Source organism: Nicotiana tabacum, chromosome 3 (assembly GCF_000715075.1).
Source record: "Nicotiana tabacum cultivar K326 chromosome 3, ASM71507v2, whole genome shotgun sequence".
NCBI classification, from domain to species: domain Eukaryota; kingdom Viridiplantae; phylum Streptophyta; class Magnoliopsida; order Solanales; family Solanaceae; genus Nicotiana; species Nicotiana tabacum.
In genome coordinates, this window is record NC_134082.1 from 76,849,898 (window position 1) to 76,867,686 (window position 17,789).

Below are 17,789 nucleotides of genomic sequence, written 5' to 3' on the forward strand. Positions count from 1 at the left end.
GCTCTTAATTACACTTCCAATCATATTTGTTTGTTTGTTACTTCTAATTTTATGCTAATGATATGTGAAACTAAACTAAGTATGAATGCTTGTAGGGTTTTCTAAATGGTTAAAGAGGCACTAGGGAAGTGACTTTTCCTAAGTGAATACTTCACATGATCTAAAGCCTAAGACAAAGTTGTTATGTTGGGGATTGCAATACAGCCAATGCACGAAACTACTCACTCTATACCTCTCGGTAGCTTGAGTGACTTTGCCCTAATTAACTTTCTCAAGACCAATTGGATGTCAAAATTGTGCAAGCAATATAGGCTCAAGTCGGATATTACTATCTCTAGGTTTAACCCTTTAATTGGGGCTAACAATCTCTTGAATACACCCTAATTCCTTGTTGGAATGATTTTTCTAGACTCAAGCTCTCTTTCTCAAGAAATTGCCAAGTCAAAAAGGCACAAATTAGTGTTTGCAACCAGTAATTCAACATGGAAAACACAATTCAGCCCAAATATCAACTACCCATAAATATCTAAGCCTTAAAACAAAAGACCCATCAAATACCCACACTAGGATTGAGCCACAACCCTAGCTAGTGGGTCTAGCTACTCATAATAATGGAAGAAATCAAATATTTAGATGAAGAATAACCCATATAATATGATTAGAAACTAAGAATTGAAAATTCAGTGTTAAACTAGCTACAAATTACTCAAAATGGACTAAAACCGCCGTTCACATGCTCTGCTAAGATAAAGATACCCTAAAAATGTGAAAAAGAAGTATTTATACAAGGCCGAATTCTCTGGACAAAAATACCCCTGACGGAGGTACCGTGGACCGCGGAAAATGCATCGCGGCCGCGGTGAGGCTTTTTAGCTTCATTGCTCAGTCTCTAAATTTGGACACCATGGACCGCATAAAATTTACCGTGGCCGCGGTGGCTTCACTGTGAACCGCACAAAATAGACCGCGGACCGCAGTGGCTTCCAACCTCCAAACTCACAGCTCTCTGAATCCCCTCTATGCGGACCGCATAAAATGGATTGCGGCCGCGATGAAGCTACTGTGGCTGCAAAGAATCTATCGCGGACCGTATTGCTTGAGATTCCAAAATTGTATCTCTCTGATCTTTTCCACTGCGGACCGCACTAAATGGAATGCGGTCGTGGTGGGTCTGTTGCAACTGCAGTGGATTTTATGCTACAACAGTGCCTTGACTTGTTCTTGGTACTTGTGCAGGTTTCACTCCTTTTTGAGCTAGTTTTGATTACTTGTCACTTTTTTGACTAAACCCTGCAAACAAACACAACATGTAAGCTTTCGGGATTACTTGTATACATTTTTAGTCCAAAACTCAATCAAAAAGGAGTATAAAATAGACTAGAATCCCTAGTTATCAACTCTCCCAAACTTAAACTTTTGCTTGTCCTCAAACAAACAAAGTAATTCCCACCTCCTTAAGAATAAAACCAAGAAAATTCAGTTGACCTAAAGTGACCTCATCTAGCATCAATTGGGACTAACAATTGCCCTTAAATCAAATGAATCATTAACAACATTCAACCTTTTAAGCACCATGGTTTTAGTGCGACATAAGAGTATCAAGAGTTGACTCAAATCATCAAGGAAACTCTTTCTACAACTTTGGTCATTGTGGAACCCAAACTCATACTCCTCAACTCTCCATAAGCAAAGCTCACTTTTAGGTTGTAGCACTCAGAACGAGGATTGTGGAAGACACACTCATCTCTCTCAAAGAAAGGTCACAAGTTCGGCTCTAAGTACCATAAGCTTGCCCCTTATGTGAGTCACTACTAATGTAAGCTTCATTCAACTCAAGATCATATAGGGCTTTTGTGGAGATATAGTGAAGGCTTTTGGTTCAGGGTAGGAAATATTTGGTCTAAGTAGGTTTCATCTCCCCTTAAGCACTTCATTTCTTCATTTCTTCATTTTGGCACACATTTTCTTGATTTTTTGAGTCATTTACTTCTTTCTTAGGGGTTAGAGAGACACAGTGTCACTCTTTCTTGTTCATTTCAAACCTTTTTCTCCTTTCTAAACTTTCCACACCTTTCATCTCTTTACTTTTATTGAATCCCTTCATTTCTTCTATATTGTTCATTCTTTTTGACTTTTTGATTTTATTTCTTTTTCTTTGTGCCTTTTATTTTATTCATTTTGTACCTTTTACCACTTTGTTGCATTCCTCGTCTCCCCCTCAAACTTATGCTTTTGCCTTGTGCTAAGGAAAGATCGGGTGCCAAGAGAGGGTCTTTTTAGAATGGGTAAAGGCTTGTATCATGGTCTTTGAAAGAAAAAGGGTTATGGCTCAAAAGGGTTGACTAGGAATATTATCATTAGTAGGCTAATGGATGTTTTCAAGATGTCATTCGGATCAAGAAGAGCCTATAATCACTTCTCAAGTCAAACTATACTTAAGATTTCACCTAGACAAACATTCAGGGCAAGTTCTAGACTAATGGCACGGGACTTGGACTTGCAATTCAAATTCTCACCACACAAGCTATAGGATTGCTAAAGAGATAGAGTCGGGGGCCCACACAACCTTAGCTAAGATTTGAGCAACACAAATGGTCACGAAAAACTACTTGATGATTATCGGCCAACACATGAGTCTCAAGGTCACAACTGTCACCATCCTATACACACCAATTTGTTTTTGATCATAAGATTAAAGGCAAAAATGTTAGGCCCAAGTAAAGCTTTGCTTGAGGCACTATTACTCATTAGCTACTATTTACACAAAAACAAAAAGATAACAGACTCAAACCCTTAAGAAGGTTATCATGCTATCCATCATCGGGAAGAGCCACCCGGTTCACACAAATTTTACCTTTGGAAAGAACCGTGACATTAAGAAACCCAAAGGCTTATTGCACGTAAAACTCCAAATAAGAAGCTACAAAAATGAAGTAAGAAGCTATGAAAGAAAATGCAGAAATTAAACTGAATATGTACAATAGGGGATTTAAATGAATATACATAAGAGGGAATGAATATATACATCAGAAAGTAACTTTATATACAGACCAAGGTTGCAAAATACGAAAAGTGAAATAAACTGGTAAAATTATATTCATACCAAAAGTGAAAAAGCATAATAAAAACAAAAATAGTATAATATTTACAATCCAACATCATCAAAATAGGGCTACCCCCTCAAATGAAAGCTAGCATTGTCCTCAATGCTAACTAACCAAAAATAGCTCAAGAATAAGATAGAGAGTAAAGAGAAATTCTCTATTGGCCCTCCATCTGCATGGGATCATGAGTCTGGTCTCTGGGTCCTGGGACTGCTCGTGAACCTGTGACTCGACCTTTGTAACCTATGCCTGCACTAGGACTTGTGGCTGCTCTAAGACTTGAGGCTGGCTAGAGGAACCTCCCTGCAGGTCCTCCAACTTTATCATTGCGTCAGCCGTGTGTGGGATCACTCTCCTCCTCTTCTGTGCCCTCTCCATCTCCTGCTCCTGCTCTGGCTCAGTCTGAGCTGCTGGAGGCTACTCATGCAACAGCAGCTCCAATGGCAAATGATCAGCATCCTTCATCTTTTCCGCTTCTGCCCTCAACTCCTTCACAGACTCCTTTGATGCTCGAGTCTTTCTCAACATCTTTGTTTCCTTAGTCAACTCCTTCAATGCTTTCACATGAGTACCTACAGCCTCCAATATCAACTACTAGTTCTCTAGGAGCTTCTTCTGGTTGTCCAGAAGCTCCTTGAGAGTCTCCTCCACTGAGGTTGGAACCTGTGGCTGTGGGGGTACGGACTGGGCTGCTACCGAGCTAGAAAGCACAGACAGCTTAGAAGTAGTTGTCTGCATCCAGTTGTTGATACTGGCAAGGGTTTGGCTCAAACGGTGGGCAGTCAATGGGTAAGCTGAGGATGAGGGGATATCTGGAGCAATGACAGTAGAGGGTCCTGGGGCAATGTCTTGTGTAGCTGAGGGAGGCTGAGAAGAAGCTACTACTACTACTGGCTCTTCAGACTGTCCAGTAGAAGCAGTGGCTTTGCCTTTAGGATTTTTGCCTTTGGAGTTGTCATCACCCTTGAGGTTGTACCAGGAGAAAGGCATCTTTGGCTTCACCTTCATATCAAACTTTCTTTTTTCCACATCTTGGTCCTCAAAGTACATTTTCAGGAAATTTGGGAAGGGGTAGGATCTATCACCTTCATTTACCACCCTTTTGATCACCTTAGACATAACATTCCCGATGTTGATCGAGTACCCCACCGTGATAGAAGCCACCAATATTGCCCGAGATATAGGTAGAGAGTTCTCATGAGTAGTGGGGTCCAGTCTGCTGCATACGAAAGTCTCCCACCCCTTTGCCTCAAAGTTTAAAGTTCGCCTCAAAATTGGGACTTCTAATGTCAACCATGATGGGGTGGTATCCGGGAGTGCCAGGTATTCTGCCAACCACGGATGGACTGCCTCATCCAATGCTCCCTTTTCTAAGTACAATGATTCATCTTCCTCCGAAAAGCTCAAGTAGTCATTGATTGACTTCCCATCAAACTTTACTGTCAAATTCCGCACCTTAGTCACTTTAGTGCCCTTTTTGTGGGCAGCATTAGTGTAGAACTCCTTGACTAAGTGCTCATTTTCCTCCTCGACTGTGCTTGTAAATTATTCCCAGCCCGATCTCTCTCTGAATTGCCTCTTCACATTAGGGTTGTGAGGCAGTAGGTCATTCTCAATGAATTTCCGCTCAAGTATCAATTTCTTCTCGGGCCACCACTCTCGGAACTTGGGGTAAGCAATCTCTCTAACAAATCTATCCTGCCAAACCCGGAAGCTCATACTGCACTATCACTGCTCTCTGCTGAGCCCTCAGACGACTTAGAAGAAATTTGAACTGAAGCTTGAGCAGTAGGTGAGCCCGGAGGTGTGGGAACATCTCTCAATCTATGCCTCTCCGGCCAGTCAGGGACATACTCCGGCACTGAATCAGACTTAGATGCCTCCCGGGAGGGTAAATACTCACTTCCCTCTGAATGGGAAGCAGCTCTATCTGCAGCCTTTATTGACTTCCTGGTGTCCCCAATTGCCTTCCAAACTTGGGGGGTCAATTTGATCATACCTCGTCCCCTATCCCAGGAAGACTCTCAATTTCCTTTCTGTTTTTCACCCCTGCCTCATTATTTAACCATTGTCTACAAGGAGAGTTTATTTCGAGTTTGTTAGTATCACAATACTAGGAGAAACAGTGAAGAATATGATTTAAAACAGCTGAATTCGGACCGCATAAAAAGTAGTGCGGCCGCAAAGGTACCACCGTGGACCGCACAAAATGGCACCACGATCCGCATTGAAGTGGGGTTCAAAATACCCACTCTCTGATTCCGAGCACCGCGGACCACAAGAAATGTTGTGCGGTCGTGGTAAGGCACCACGAACCGCGAAAAATCGGCTGCAGCCGCGATCCTCAAAATTAACCCCTCTGAAGTTTTCCACTGCGGACCGCAGAAAAACCATCGCGGCCTCAGAGAGGCATCGCGGACTGCAGAAAATCCACCGCGGTGGCGGTAAGCATAACTCAGCAACACCAACCTAGGGTTTCAATATTTTCTCATTTTTGGCCTAAACTCACATATTATCAACCCCCTACGTAGTTAATCATCAATTTTAACTAATTAGCCCTAATCTAAACAACATTATGTAACCCTACACTACAAATTGAAAGGAAAAGGAAGAAAAAAAAGTACAACTAACGAGTTAAAAGAAAATAAAACAAAGTTAAAGACTAGGGAAAGATTCAAAGTACTAGGAATGAGATGCAACACAGATGAATGAGAATCAGTGATTGAATTTGTGCAATGAGGGCGTGATGAACAGTTGTTTTTCTATTTAAAGAGCAAATGGGCGAAAAGTGTAAATGAGGGCCTAGGGTCCTTTTTATAGAAAAGGACCTGGGACATATGATACCTACCCACCGCAGACCTCACAAAATACACCGCAGTCCGCGGTACTTAAACACATGAATCATTGGGGAGGACATCACTACGGACCGCATAAAATGCTCCGCGGCCGCGGTAGGGCACCGCAGACCGCATAAAATACATTTCGGCTGCGATGACAACTTCAGAGAACCCCCACTTTTGACCATTCAACATTGTGGACCGCAATGAAATTTTGCCCCCGCAATAAGGCCATTGCAGCCGCGAAAAATGCAATGCGGCAGCGGTCCAAACTTCAGAGAGTGCATCATTTTTCCAATTTGGTCCTGCACTGCATCAAAACAACCCTACACACATCTCACAACTAGTTAGTCCAAAAGAAAATCCTACACTAAAAAGAAAATCAAAGAAAAACAAAAAGAAAGACACATGGGTTGCCTCCCAAGAAGCGCCTAATTTAACGTCGCGGTACGACGCAGGTTACCATCAGATCACTTTAGATGGATCAGTTCCACCACGTGGCTGTCATCAATTTTTCCAAGGTAGTGCTTGACTCTATGCCCATTAACTCTGAAGACCTCCCCGTTTTTGTTTTTCAAGTCAAGTGCACCAAACGGAGTCACAAGCACCACTTCAAAAGGTCCACTCCATTTCGGCTTAAGATTTCCCAGAAACATACGTAATCGAGAATTGAACAAGAGAACCAAATCACTCACTTTGAACTCTTTGCCAAGAGCATACTTATCATGAAGGTACTTCATCTTGTCCTTATACAAGGACGAACTAGAGTAGGCATGAAATCGGAATTCATCAAGTTCATTAAGCTGCTCCACACGAAGATTTGCTGCCACATCCCATTCAAGATTCAGCTTCCTCAAAGCCCACATGGCCTTGTTCTCTAACTCAACTGGTTGATGGCAAGCTTTCCCAAATACCAACCGGTATGGCGACATACTAATCGGAGTCTTGTAAGTAGTTTTGTAAGCCCATAGAGCATCATCCAATTTCTTTGACCAATTGGTCCTATTTGCATTGGCCTTCTTTGACAATATACTCTTGATTTCCTTGTTTGAGACTTCAACTTGGCCACTCGCTTGAGGATGATAAGGAGTAGAAATTTTGTGATTGACACCATAATTTGCAAGCAAAGTGTCAAAAGCTCTATTACAAAAATGAGACCCCCCATCACTTATGATTGCTCGAGGAGTGCCAAACCTAGTAAAAATACTCTTCTTGAGAAAAGTAACAACACTCCGGGCATCATTATTAGGTAAAGCCACGGCCTCAACCCATTTTGAAACAAAGTCAACTGCCACTAGAATGTATGTGTTCCCACACGAACTAACAAATGGGCCCATGAAATCAATGCCTCACACATTAACAATATCAACTTCGAGAATAGTATTGAGAGGCATCTCATCTTTCTTCAAAATTCCACCGCTCTTTGACATTCGTTGCATCTCTTCACAAGTTCACTTGCATCTTTGTACAAAGTTGGTCAGTAAAACCCACAACTAAGAACCTTTGAAGCTGTCCTCGCCTGCCCATGATGACCACCATAGGGAGAGGAATGACAAGCCTCTAAGATACTCAATTGCTCCTCCTCCAGAACATACCTCTGGATCACACCATTAGTGCCGATTTTAAACAAGTACGAATCATCCCAATAGAAGTCCAAACTGTCCCGTTTAAGCTTATTCCTTTGGTTAGAAGAGAGCTCACACGGTATTATACCAGTCACAAGGAAATTAACAACGTCCGCAAACCATGACATACCATTTACTGACACAGAAAGGAGTTGCTCATCGAAAAATGAATCATTAATCTCTAGGCCATCACGAGGCCTCCCCTCCTCCTCCAAGAGGGACAAGTGGTCCGCCACTTGGTTTTTACAACCCTTCTGGTCCACAATCTCCAAATCAAACTCTTGAAGTAACAAGACCCATCGTATCATCCTAGTTTTGGAATCCTTCTTTGTCATCAAGTACCGGAGTTCGGCATGATAGGTATGAACTATGACCTTGGCGCCTATGAGATACGGCCGAAATTTCTCCATTGCGAACACAATACCCAACAACTCTTTTTCAGTCACCGTGTAGTTCACTTGAGCATTATTTATTGTCTTGATCGCATAATACACCGGATGAAACATTTTATTCACTCTTTGACCCAAAACCGCCCCAACCACAATATCACTCGCATCACACATAAGCTCGAAAGGCAAGCTCCAATTGGGTGCGGTACTAATAAGAGTGGTGGTCAATTTATGCTTGAGAAGTTCGAAGGCTTGCATACATCCCTTATTGAACACGAACTTGGAATCTTTTTCCAATAACTTGCACAAGGGATTCACTACCTTCAAAAAGTCCTTGATAAATCTCCGGTAGAACCCCGCGTGCCCAAGAAAACTTCTAACTCCCTTGACTAAAGTAGGGGGAGAGAGCCTTGAAATCACTTCAATTTTAGCTTTGTCCACCTCTATACCGTGCTTTGAAATTTTATGGCCAAGGACTATGCCCTCCTCAACCATGAAGTGACATTTCTCCTAATTAAGCACAAGGTTGATTTCTTCACAACAGGCTAACACTCTATCAAGATTTTTCAAACATTCATCAAACGAGTTACCCACAATACTGAAGTCATCCATAGACACCTCCAAAATGTCCTCCACCATGTCGGTAAAAATGGTCATCATACACCGATAAAATGTATCCGGTGCATTACATAACCCAAATGGCATCCTAGAAAAGGTAAAGGTACCATACGGACAAGTGAAGGTAGTCTTCTCGTGATCTTCCGGAGCAATCAAAATTTGGTTGTACCCAGAATACCCATCCAAGAAACAATAGAAGGCATGCCCAGCAAGTCTATCTAACATCTAATCAAGAAAAGCAATGGAAAGTGATCATTGCGGATCACTTTATTCAACTTGCAGTAATCCATGCATACCCTCCATCCGGTGATAGTCCTGGTAGGAATCAACTCATTTTGCTCATTGGTAACCATGGTCATACCACTCTTCTTCAGCACACATTGCACTAGCGAAGTCCAAGAGCTATCAAAGATGGGGTACACAACCCCGACATCCAACCACTTGATCACCTCATTTTTCACAACTTCTTGCATTGCCTTGTTCAGCCTCCTTTGATGTTCCAAGGAGGTCTTTGCATCATCTTCAAGAATAATCTTGTGCATACAAAAGGCGGGGCTTATCCCCTGAATATCAGCTAAAGTCCATCCAATTTCCTTCTTTCATTTTTTGGAGCACCGCCAATATAGAATCTACCTACATGTTAGTAAGACAAGAGGAAAGAATAACTGGCAAAGTTGAACTAGGACCTAAGAATTCATACCTGAGGTGTGGAGGCAAAGACCTCAACTCCAACATGGGAGGTTCCTCGATTGAGGGATTTGTTGGTGGAGTCTTCCTATTTTCAAGATCCAAAAAGAGTCTTTGAGGCTCATAAGAGTAAGAGCCCATTCCATGTAAAGCATTGACACATTCCACCCAACCTTCATCCTCATTTACATCAAGATTCAACAATACCGCCTCTAGAGGGTCCTCCACATTGATCATTGCACTAGTATTATCAACTATCACTATTGTGACAAGATCCACAAAAAAGCACACTTCAGAACTGTTGGGCTGCTTCATTGACTTGCACACATACCACTTTCTCATCACCCATCCGGAAGGTGAGTTCCCCTACTTCCACATCAACTAAGGCCTTCCCAATTGCAAGGAAAGGTCTTTTCAATATGATCATAACCTCATAATCTACCTCACAATCCAATATCACAAAATCAGCCGGCAAGATAAATTTGTCCACCCGGACAAGAACATCATCAATTATACCCAATGGTCTCTTCATTGTTCTATCCGCCATTTGCAATCTCATGGAAGTCATCCTTGGTTTCCCAATACCTAAAGTCTTGAAAACTGAGTAGGGCATCAAGTTGATACTTGCCCCTAAATCACATAGAGTTTTTGCAAAGTCTGCTCTCCCAATGGTGCATGTAATGGTGAAAGCACCAGGATCTTCTAGCATCGGAGCCATTGAGTGCACTATTGCACTAACTTGGTGGGTCATCTTTATGATCTCACAATCCATGGATATTTTCTTTGTCACCAAGTCTTTCATGAACTTAGTGTACCCCGACATTGTTCTAGAGCTTCCACCAAAGTCACATTAATTGATAAGCTCTTCATCATGTCAATAAATTTCTTAAACTAGTTCTTATTTTTCTGCTTCGCAAGCCTTTGAGGATAAGGTGGAGGTGGCCTTGGCAAAGGGTCATTGGCTTTAGGCACAACCGTTTCCAGCATGTCTATTACGTGTTCCCTAGACGGGTTCACGTCATTCTGAGTTTCCACCTTGGCATCTTGGATATCAATCCTCACTTCCTCATTTATGTTCTCATCAATCACATTCTCAACCACCAAAGGGATCTTATCATCTTGCAACTCAACTTCATCACTCAAAATTTCTCTTTGTTTGGAGGCATTCACATCACCGCCTTGTCCACTTCTCATAGTTACTGCCATTACATGTTCGGAATTTCTCCCACCCTTCGGGTTGACTACCGTATCACTAGGTAGAGCCCCCTTAAGGCAAGTATTCAAGGATTGTGAGATTTGGCCTAATTGAACCTCCAAGTTTCTAATTGAAGTATTGTGGGATGCTAACTAGGCATCAGAGTCGGCACTCTTTTTCATCATCTGTTCAAACATCATTTCGATTCTCCATATTTCATTGTTGGAAGAACTAGGACCTTGGGATGGAAATGGGTATGGATTGTTCGGCTGTTGATACATTGAGAGCCTTTGAAAGCCTTGACCCCAATTTCCTTGGTTGCTATTATTCCAAACACCCTGACTGTTGTTTCCACCCTAGTTGTTGTTGTTGCCACTCAATTGCCCTAATTGTTCTGATTATTATTCTGGTTGCCCCAATTTGAATTTTGGTTGTTGTTCCCCTAATTACTATTCCCTTATTGTTGTTGATTTCCATAATTGCTTTGGGGTCTCCATTGTTGTTGGTTGGAAGAATTGCCCCTTTGGCCCTGATAATTGTTCACATATTGCACTTCTTCATTCTACTAATCATACCCATCATCTTGGAACCCACCGCTATCTTGGTCATATTGATCCGAACTCCCTTGGTTCTTTTGACCTCTTTGTCTTCTTTTGTTCACTAACATGTTGACACCCTCCATAGCATTTACTTATAGTGGAGTTTGAACCTGCTGTAATTGTGTGTTTGCTAGCTGGTTCATTGTGATTGTCAGTTCTGCTATTGTATGCCATGATCATGAAGCTCTTTGTGCAAGTGAATGATCGTGGGGTCACCCTGTGGCACATTGGCTCTACTTTGCCAAGCGGAGGACGTGTCAGTCATCTCATCCAATATTGTATTAGCCTCATCATATGGTGTGTTCATGAAATTTCCCCCGACGAGTTGGTTCTCTATGCACTGATTTGTTGTGTTAATGCCCCGGTAGAATGCCTATTGTATCATTGCCACAATCATATCATTTATTTGGGCATTCCTTTACCATGGTCCAGTATCTCTCCCATATCTCATGAAGTGGTTCATTGGGCTCCTGCTTAAAATATAAGATTTCATCCCTCAAGGTCGCCATGTGGCCCGGAGAGAAAAACGTTGCAATGAATTTATCCTCCAACTCATCCCAAGTAGTGATGGAATGGTTGGGAAGCCTTTCAAGCCAATCCAAAGCCTTTCCTCTAAGTGAAAAAGGGAATAATCTCAACCGAAGTGCATCCTCTGACACATTTGTTTGCTTGCTCCCCCAACAGGTATCCACGAAACCCTTAAGATGTTTGTAAGCATTCTGATGGGGAGCACCTGTGAAATACCCTCGCTACTCCAACAAAGTCAGCATCATATTTGTAATTTGGAAGTTGCCCGCCCGGATCCGGGGTGGGACAATTGCACTAGCATATCCTTGGTTTAGAAGCACCCGAGGAGCTACTGTTGGAGGTGGCGGGGGAGGGTTTGGAACATTATCATTGGCCTGGCGGCCTCTCCTTTGAGCTTGAGTCAATATAGGAACCTCATCACCAATATTGTCATCTACCTCGTCCTCCGGTGGGAGGTCTCCAAAAGGTGTGTTGTTGTTGTTTGCCGCCATTTTGTACCTGAGTTGGCGACACACACAAATTAGTAACACAGAAGGAAAGAAAAACAATACACAAAACTATTTAGATAGATAGCCAAAACTGTTAGCTCCTCGGCAACGGCGCCAAAAAGTGATCGGGTCCAACCTTACACCACTACAAACTGGTAAGAGCGGTCGATGCAGCTTTTACCCGATAAGGTCGGGATCGAATCCACAGGGAGCTAGAATGTTTGGGATTTAGATTCCTATCTAAACTAGCAGTGCGTAGTGCTCTTAATTACACTTCCAATCATATTTGTTTGTTTGTTACTTCTAATTTTATGCTAATGATATGCGAAATTAAACTAAGCATGAATGCTTGTAAGGTTTTCTAAATAGTTAAAGAGGCACTAGGGAAGTGACTTTCTCCTAGGTGAATACTTGACGGGATCTAAAGCCTAAGGCAAAGTTGTTATGTTGGGGATTGCGATATAGCTAATGCACGAAACTACTCACTCTATACCTCTCGGTAGCTTGAGTGACTTTTTCCTAATTGACTTTCTCAAGACCAATTGGGTGTCAAAATTGTGCAAGAAATATACGCTCAAGTCGGGTATTACTATCTCTAGGTTTAACCATTTAATTGGGGCTATCAATCTCTTGAATACACCCTAATTCCTTGTTGGACTGATTTTCCTAGACTCAAGCTCTCTTTCTCAAGAAAAGCCCAAGTAAAAAAGGCACAAATTAGTGTTTGCAACCATTAATTCATCATGGAAAATACAATTCAGTCCAAATATCAACTACCCATAAATATCTAAGCCTTAAAACAAAAGATCCATCAAATACCCACACTAGGGTTGAGCCACAACCCTAGCTAATGGGTCTAGCTACTCATAATAATGGAAGAAATCAGATATTTAGATGAAGAATAACCCATATAATATGATTACAAACTAAGAATTGAAGATTCAGTGTTAAACTAGCTACAAATTACTCAAAATGGACTAAAATCGTCGTTCATGTGCTCTGCTAAGATAAAGATACCCTAAAAATGTGAAAAAGAAGTATTTTTACAAGACCGAATTTTTTGGACAAAAATACCCCTGATGGAGGTACTGTGGACCGCGAAAAATGCACCACGGTGAGGCTTTTTAGCTTCATTGCTCAGTCTATGAATCTGGCCACCGCGGCCATGGTGGCTTCACTGCGAACCGCACAAAATGGACCGCGGACCGCGGCGGCTTCCAACCTCCAAACTCCCAGCTCTCTAAATCCCCTCTCTGCGGACCACATAAAATGAATTGCGGTCGCGATGAGGCTACTGCGGCCGCGAAGAATCTATCGCGGATCGCAGTACTTGAGCTTCCAAAATTGTATCTCTCTGATCTTTTCCACCACAGACCGCACTAAATGGACTGCGGTCGCAGTGGGTCTGTTGCAGCTGCAGTGGATTTTACGCTACAGTAGTGCCTTGACTTGTTCTTGGTACTTCTGCAGGTTTCACTCCTTTTTGAGCTAGTTTTGACTACTTGTCATTTTTTTTTACCAAACCCTGCAAACAAGCACAACATGTAAGCTTTAGGAATTACTTGTATACATTTTTAGTCCAAAACTCAAGCAAAAAGGAGTATAAAATAGACTAGAATCCCTAGTTATCATAAGTGCAGAGGTCAAGGACGAATGTTTCTAAGGGGGGAAGGGTGTTACCTCTCACGTTTCTCATACGTTAAAGTTTCGTCTTCAGTTAATTGACATAGACTCGGGGATGAGATTTTCTTGAGTTTAGTATATTTATGCTATTTATAACAAGCGATAAGTAAGTGACACGAAGGATAAAAGGTACATGAATTAAAGAAAATGAGTTTCGTTAAAGATTGTCGATTGGGATAAATACGGCCCGAGCAATAATACCTGATATTAATGGACTAGTGCCATACAAGGTACCATATGACTGTGATAGTATGATGTATAAGGTATATTAAAAAATAAGTAGAATTTTAAGTAATTTGAGATAATTCTTAATTATGCGGGTAATTGATTAATTACCGGGTATCGGAACATTACCTAATTAACTAATAAGTGGATACAAATTAAAATACTCCCCCCATCCCCACGTGGCAGCAAACCACATCCTAAATAAATGACTCTTAGTCACTTCTTATTAGGTGGCATAATGTGTTAGTTACACATTCATTTCATTCCAATATTTCCATATCAAATACACTAACGTTGGCCATTCTGATAAGATTGCATTCCAATATTTTCCGTATCAAAGACACTATCGTTGGCCATTATGATAAGATTTTAATTTCTCATTATCAAACACTTCAAATAAGATTCTAAACCTTACATTAAGCAACGTGATTCCGATAAGTTTCAACAATTCCAACGAGAATTATTTACACATTAGCAATGTAAGATTTTGCGATTCTAAGGGAGTACGGTGCTACCTTTTTCAAGAACATCATACGGATTTTTCCCTACTCCATGTATGTTAAGGCTAAGCTCTTCCTTAATTTTGCATGATCTCGTAGCACAAGTTTGATAACGAAGCATAAAGAAAAATTCATATCCTGAAATTTACGTATATTTTCCTAGTCTCATAAGTTACAGTATTCTCCTTATTGGGACTTCATATTCATTTGAGTATTTCCTTTTTCAGTCAAGAGAGTAGAGAGTCTATATATACAATATTACAGTATTTTCATTACCATCGAGCTATAATCGATTGGCAGGCCCCTATTGGGCAACCTCTGATCAGATGGTAAGTTATATACCGAGCCTACTGTGGTCGAGCGCCTATGAGCGAGCCCAGCATGGCCGAGATACAGAGCCCAGTATGGACGAGAACCTATAAGCGAGCCTACTATGTAGAGAAGTTATATATATACCGAGCCTTATAGGGCCGGACAACTATTTTACTTACTATATTGAGAGAGTAGAGTCAGTATCAGTAGGTAAGCATATCTTCAGATTATCTTTGACCCCCAGTTACTTTCAGTTATTATACTATCAGTTCAGTTTCAGCTTTTAGTATATTGCCTTACATACTCGGTACATTATTTCGTACTAACGTCCCTTTGTAGGTGTGCTTCATTTTATGCATGCAGGTTCAGATCGACAGACGGGTAGACCTCTTCAGGAGGTGTTGCCCGAGTTCAGCTTTATCGATAAGCTTCCCGTCCTTCAGAGTTGCCAGGTCTAGAAGTTTTGTGTACATCATGTGTATATATGTAGATAGGTTATGGGTAGGTCGGGGCCCTGTTCCGATCACAGTACATCAATCAGTAGAGGCTTGTAGACATATCTCGTTAGTTAGTGTAGTATGTTGGGCTTGTAGGCCCTGTATGTATATTTTGTTGACTTGTCAGTTATAGTAGTTATGACGGTCTTGCCACCCAGCTTTATGTTGACATTTGTCAGTGTTAGTCTCTATTCAGTTTTATATTTTGCTTCGCACATATCTTGTAATGTGGCCCATGGCCAAAGTATAATATTACATGTTCAGAGTCTCTTAGTCGCAAGTGGTACGCAAAGATAGGTGAGGTACCGGGTGTCGGTCTCGCCCCCAGGCTCGGGGCGTGACATTTATAATCCAAGACAAAATTTTGTCTTTCCAAGATCTTTCATTTCAAATTCATTCTTCAAACATTTTACTTCCTTTGGAATCTCTTTAGGAGTTCCAATGATATTCAAGTCATCAATGTACACAGCTATTATGACAAACTTAGATCCAGATCCTTTTATACAAACACAAGGGGAAATTAGGTCATTATTGTACCCTTATTTAAGTAGGTATTTGCTAAGGCGATTATACCACATGCACACTGATTTCTTCAATATGTATAAGGATTTCTAAAGCTTTCTTGAACATGTTTCCCGAGAATCTTTATATGTTTCAGACACTTTGAGTCCTTTAGGAATTTTCATAAAAAATTAGTTGACTAGTGAGCCATATAAATAGGTCGTGGCAACATCCATAAGACGCATATCCAGCTTTTCATATACTACCAGACTGATAAAATACCTGAATGTGATTGCATTCACCACAGGAGAATATGTCTCCTTAAAATCAATGTCAGGTCGTTACGAAAATCCTTGTGTCACAAGTCGGACTTTATATATTACGACTTTATATTTTTTCATTTTTTTTTCGCACAAAAATTCATTTGTACCCTAGTGACTTCATTCCTCCAAGTGCTCGAACTATAGGTCCGAAGACTTCACGTTTTTCAAGTGAAGTTAATTCTGCTCGGATAACGTCTTTCTATTTTGGTCAAGCATTTCTCTGTCTATATTCATCGACAGATTTTGGTTCAAGATACTCATCTTGTTGCATTATTTCAACGGTAGCATTATAAGCAAAAACATTATCGATAACAATATTATTTCGGTTTCATCTTTTTCCTGTTGAGGCATCTTATTGAGATCTCTTCATTCTCATTATTTTCATGTACCTGAACCTCCATTGAGGTCTTATCATTTGTTATGTCTCTGTGCTCTTCTTGAGCTACTACCTCCATATTATGGTCACTTTGATCATTTGCTCCTTTTCTTCTTTGAGGATTGTTATCATTAGAACCAATTAGTCTTCCACATTTCAAGTGTGGCTTAGACTCATTTGCTTTAATTGATTATCCTACCGGGATATCAACTCGAATTGGAGTATTAGCAGCTGGAATATATGACTTAGTCACCCTTGGTAAGTCAGTAAATGCATCTTACAATTGATTTGCAACATTTTACAAATGAATTATCTTTTGAACCTTTTGTTTACATTAATTTGTTCGAGGATCTAAATGAGATAGTGATAACGCATTCCAATATATCTCCTTTTTTAGCAACTTATTTTCTCCCTCTAATGTTGGATATACTGATTCATCAAAATGGCAATTAGAAAATCTTGACATAAATAAATCTCCAATCATAGGTTCTAGATATTTTATAATAGAAAGAAATTTTGTGAGGCCCCGTGAAAAATTTCCACCCTAAACCCAAAAGCTCGTAGTGGCAATTAGGATCATGTGTTAGAGATGTGTAAAATTCTTCAAGAAATAATGTTTTCCAGAAAATGCGATTCTGCGGTCGAGAATGCGGTCGCATATCAGGTATGCGGATCGCATAATCGCCGCAAAGTCAGTCAGTGTGTTGGTCAAATTTGAGGTCAACTATGCGGTCAAGTAGGCGATCACATAACCGATATGTGGACCGCATAGTCGTCGCATATTTACCTTGGGATTTTGTGAGGGGCAGTTCTGTGGTGCATTATGCGACCATAGAACGGGTATGCGGACCGCATTTCTGCCGCATACCCAGGCAGTGTGTTCAGGTCTTGGGGAGCATTTTTGCGGTCCATTATGCGGACCGCATGTCATCTTTGCGATCGCAGATCCGACTCGGGGCTCCAATTTTCTAAATTTTAAACCCGACCCCCTATCGTTATATACGGTGTAATAGCTCATTTGAGCTTGTTTTTCTGATGCTTTTATAGAGAGAGAGGGGGGGTCTTAGAGGGGGGAAGTGACTTTCATCAATATTGATCCAAAAATCTTTGTTGAATCATTGAAGATAATCAAGTGAGGGACCTAAACCTTCATCCCAAGAGGTAAGGCTTCATCACCTCAGCTCTCATTTTTACACATAGCTACAATAGGTCATTAGTGAGGTAATTCATGGGGATAAGGGGGTTTGCATTGCATGCATGTGTTCTTGAAGAGTATGAGGAATTATATAAGAGGAGGCATGG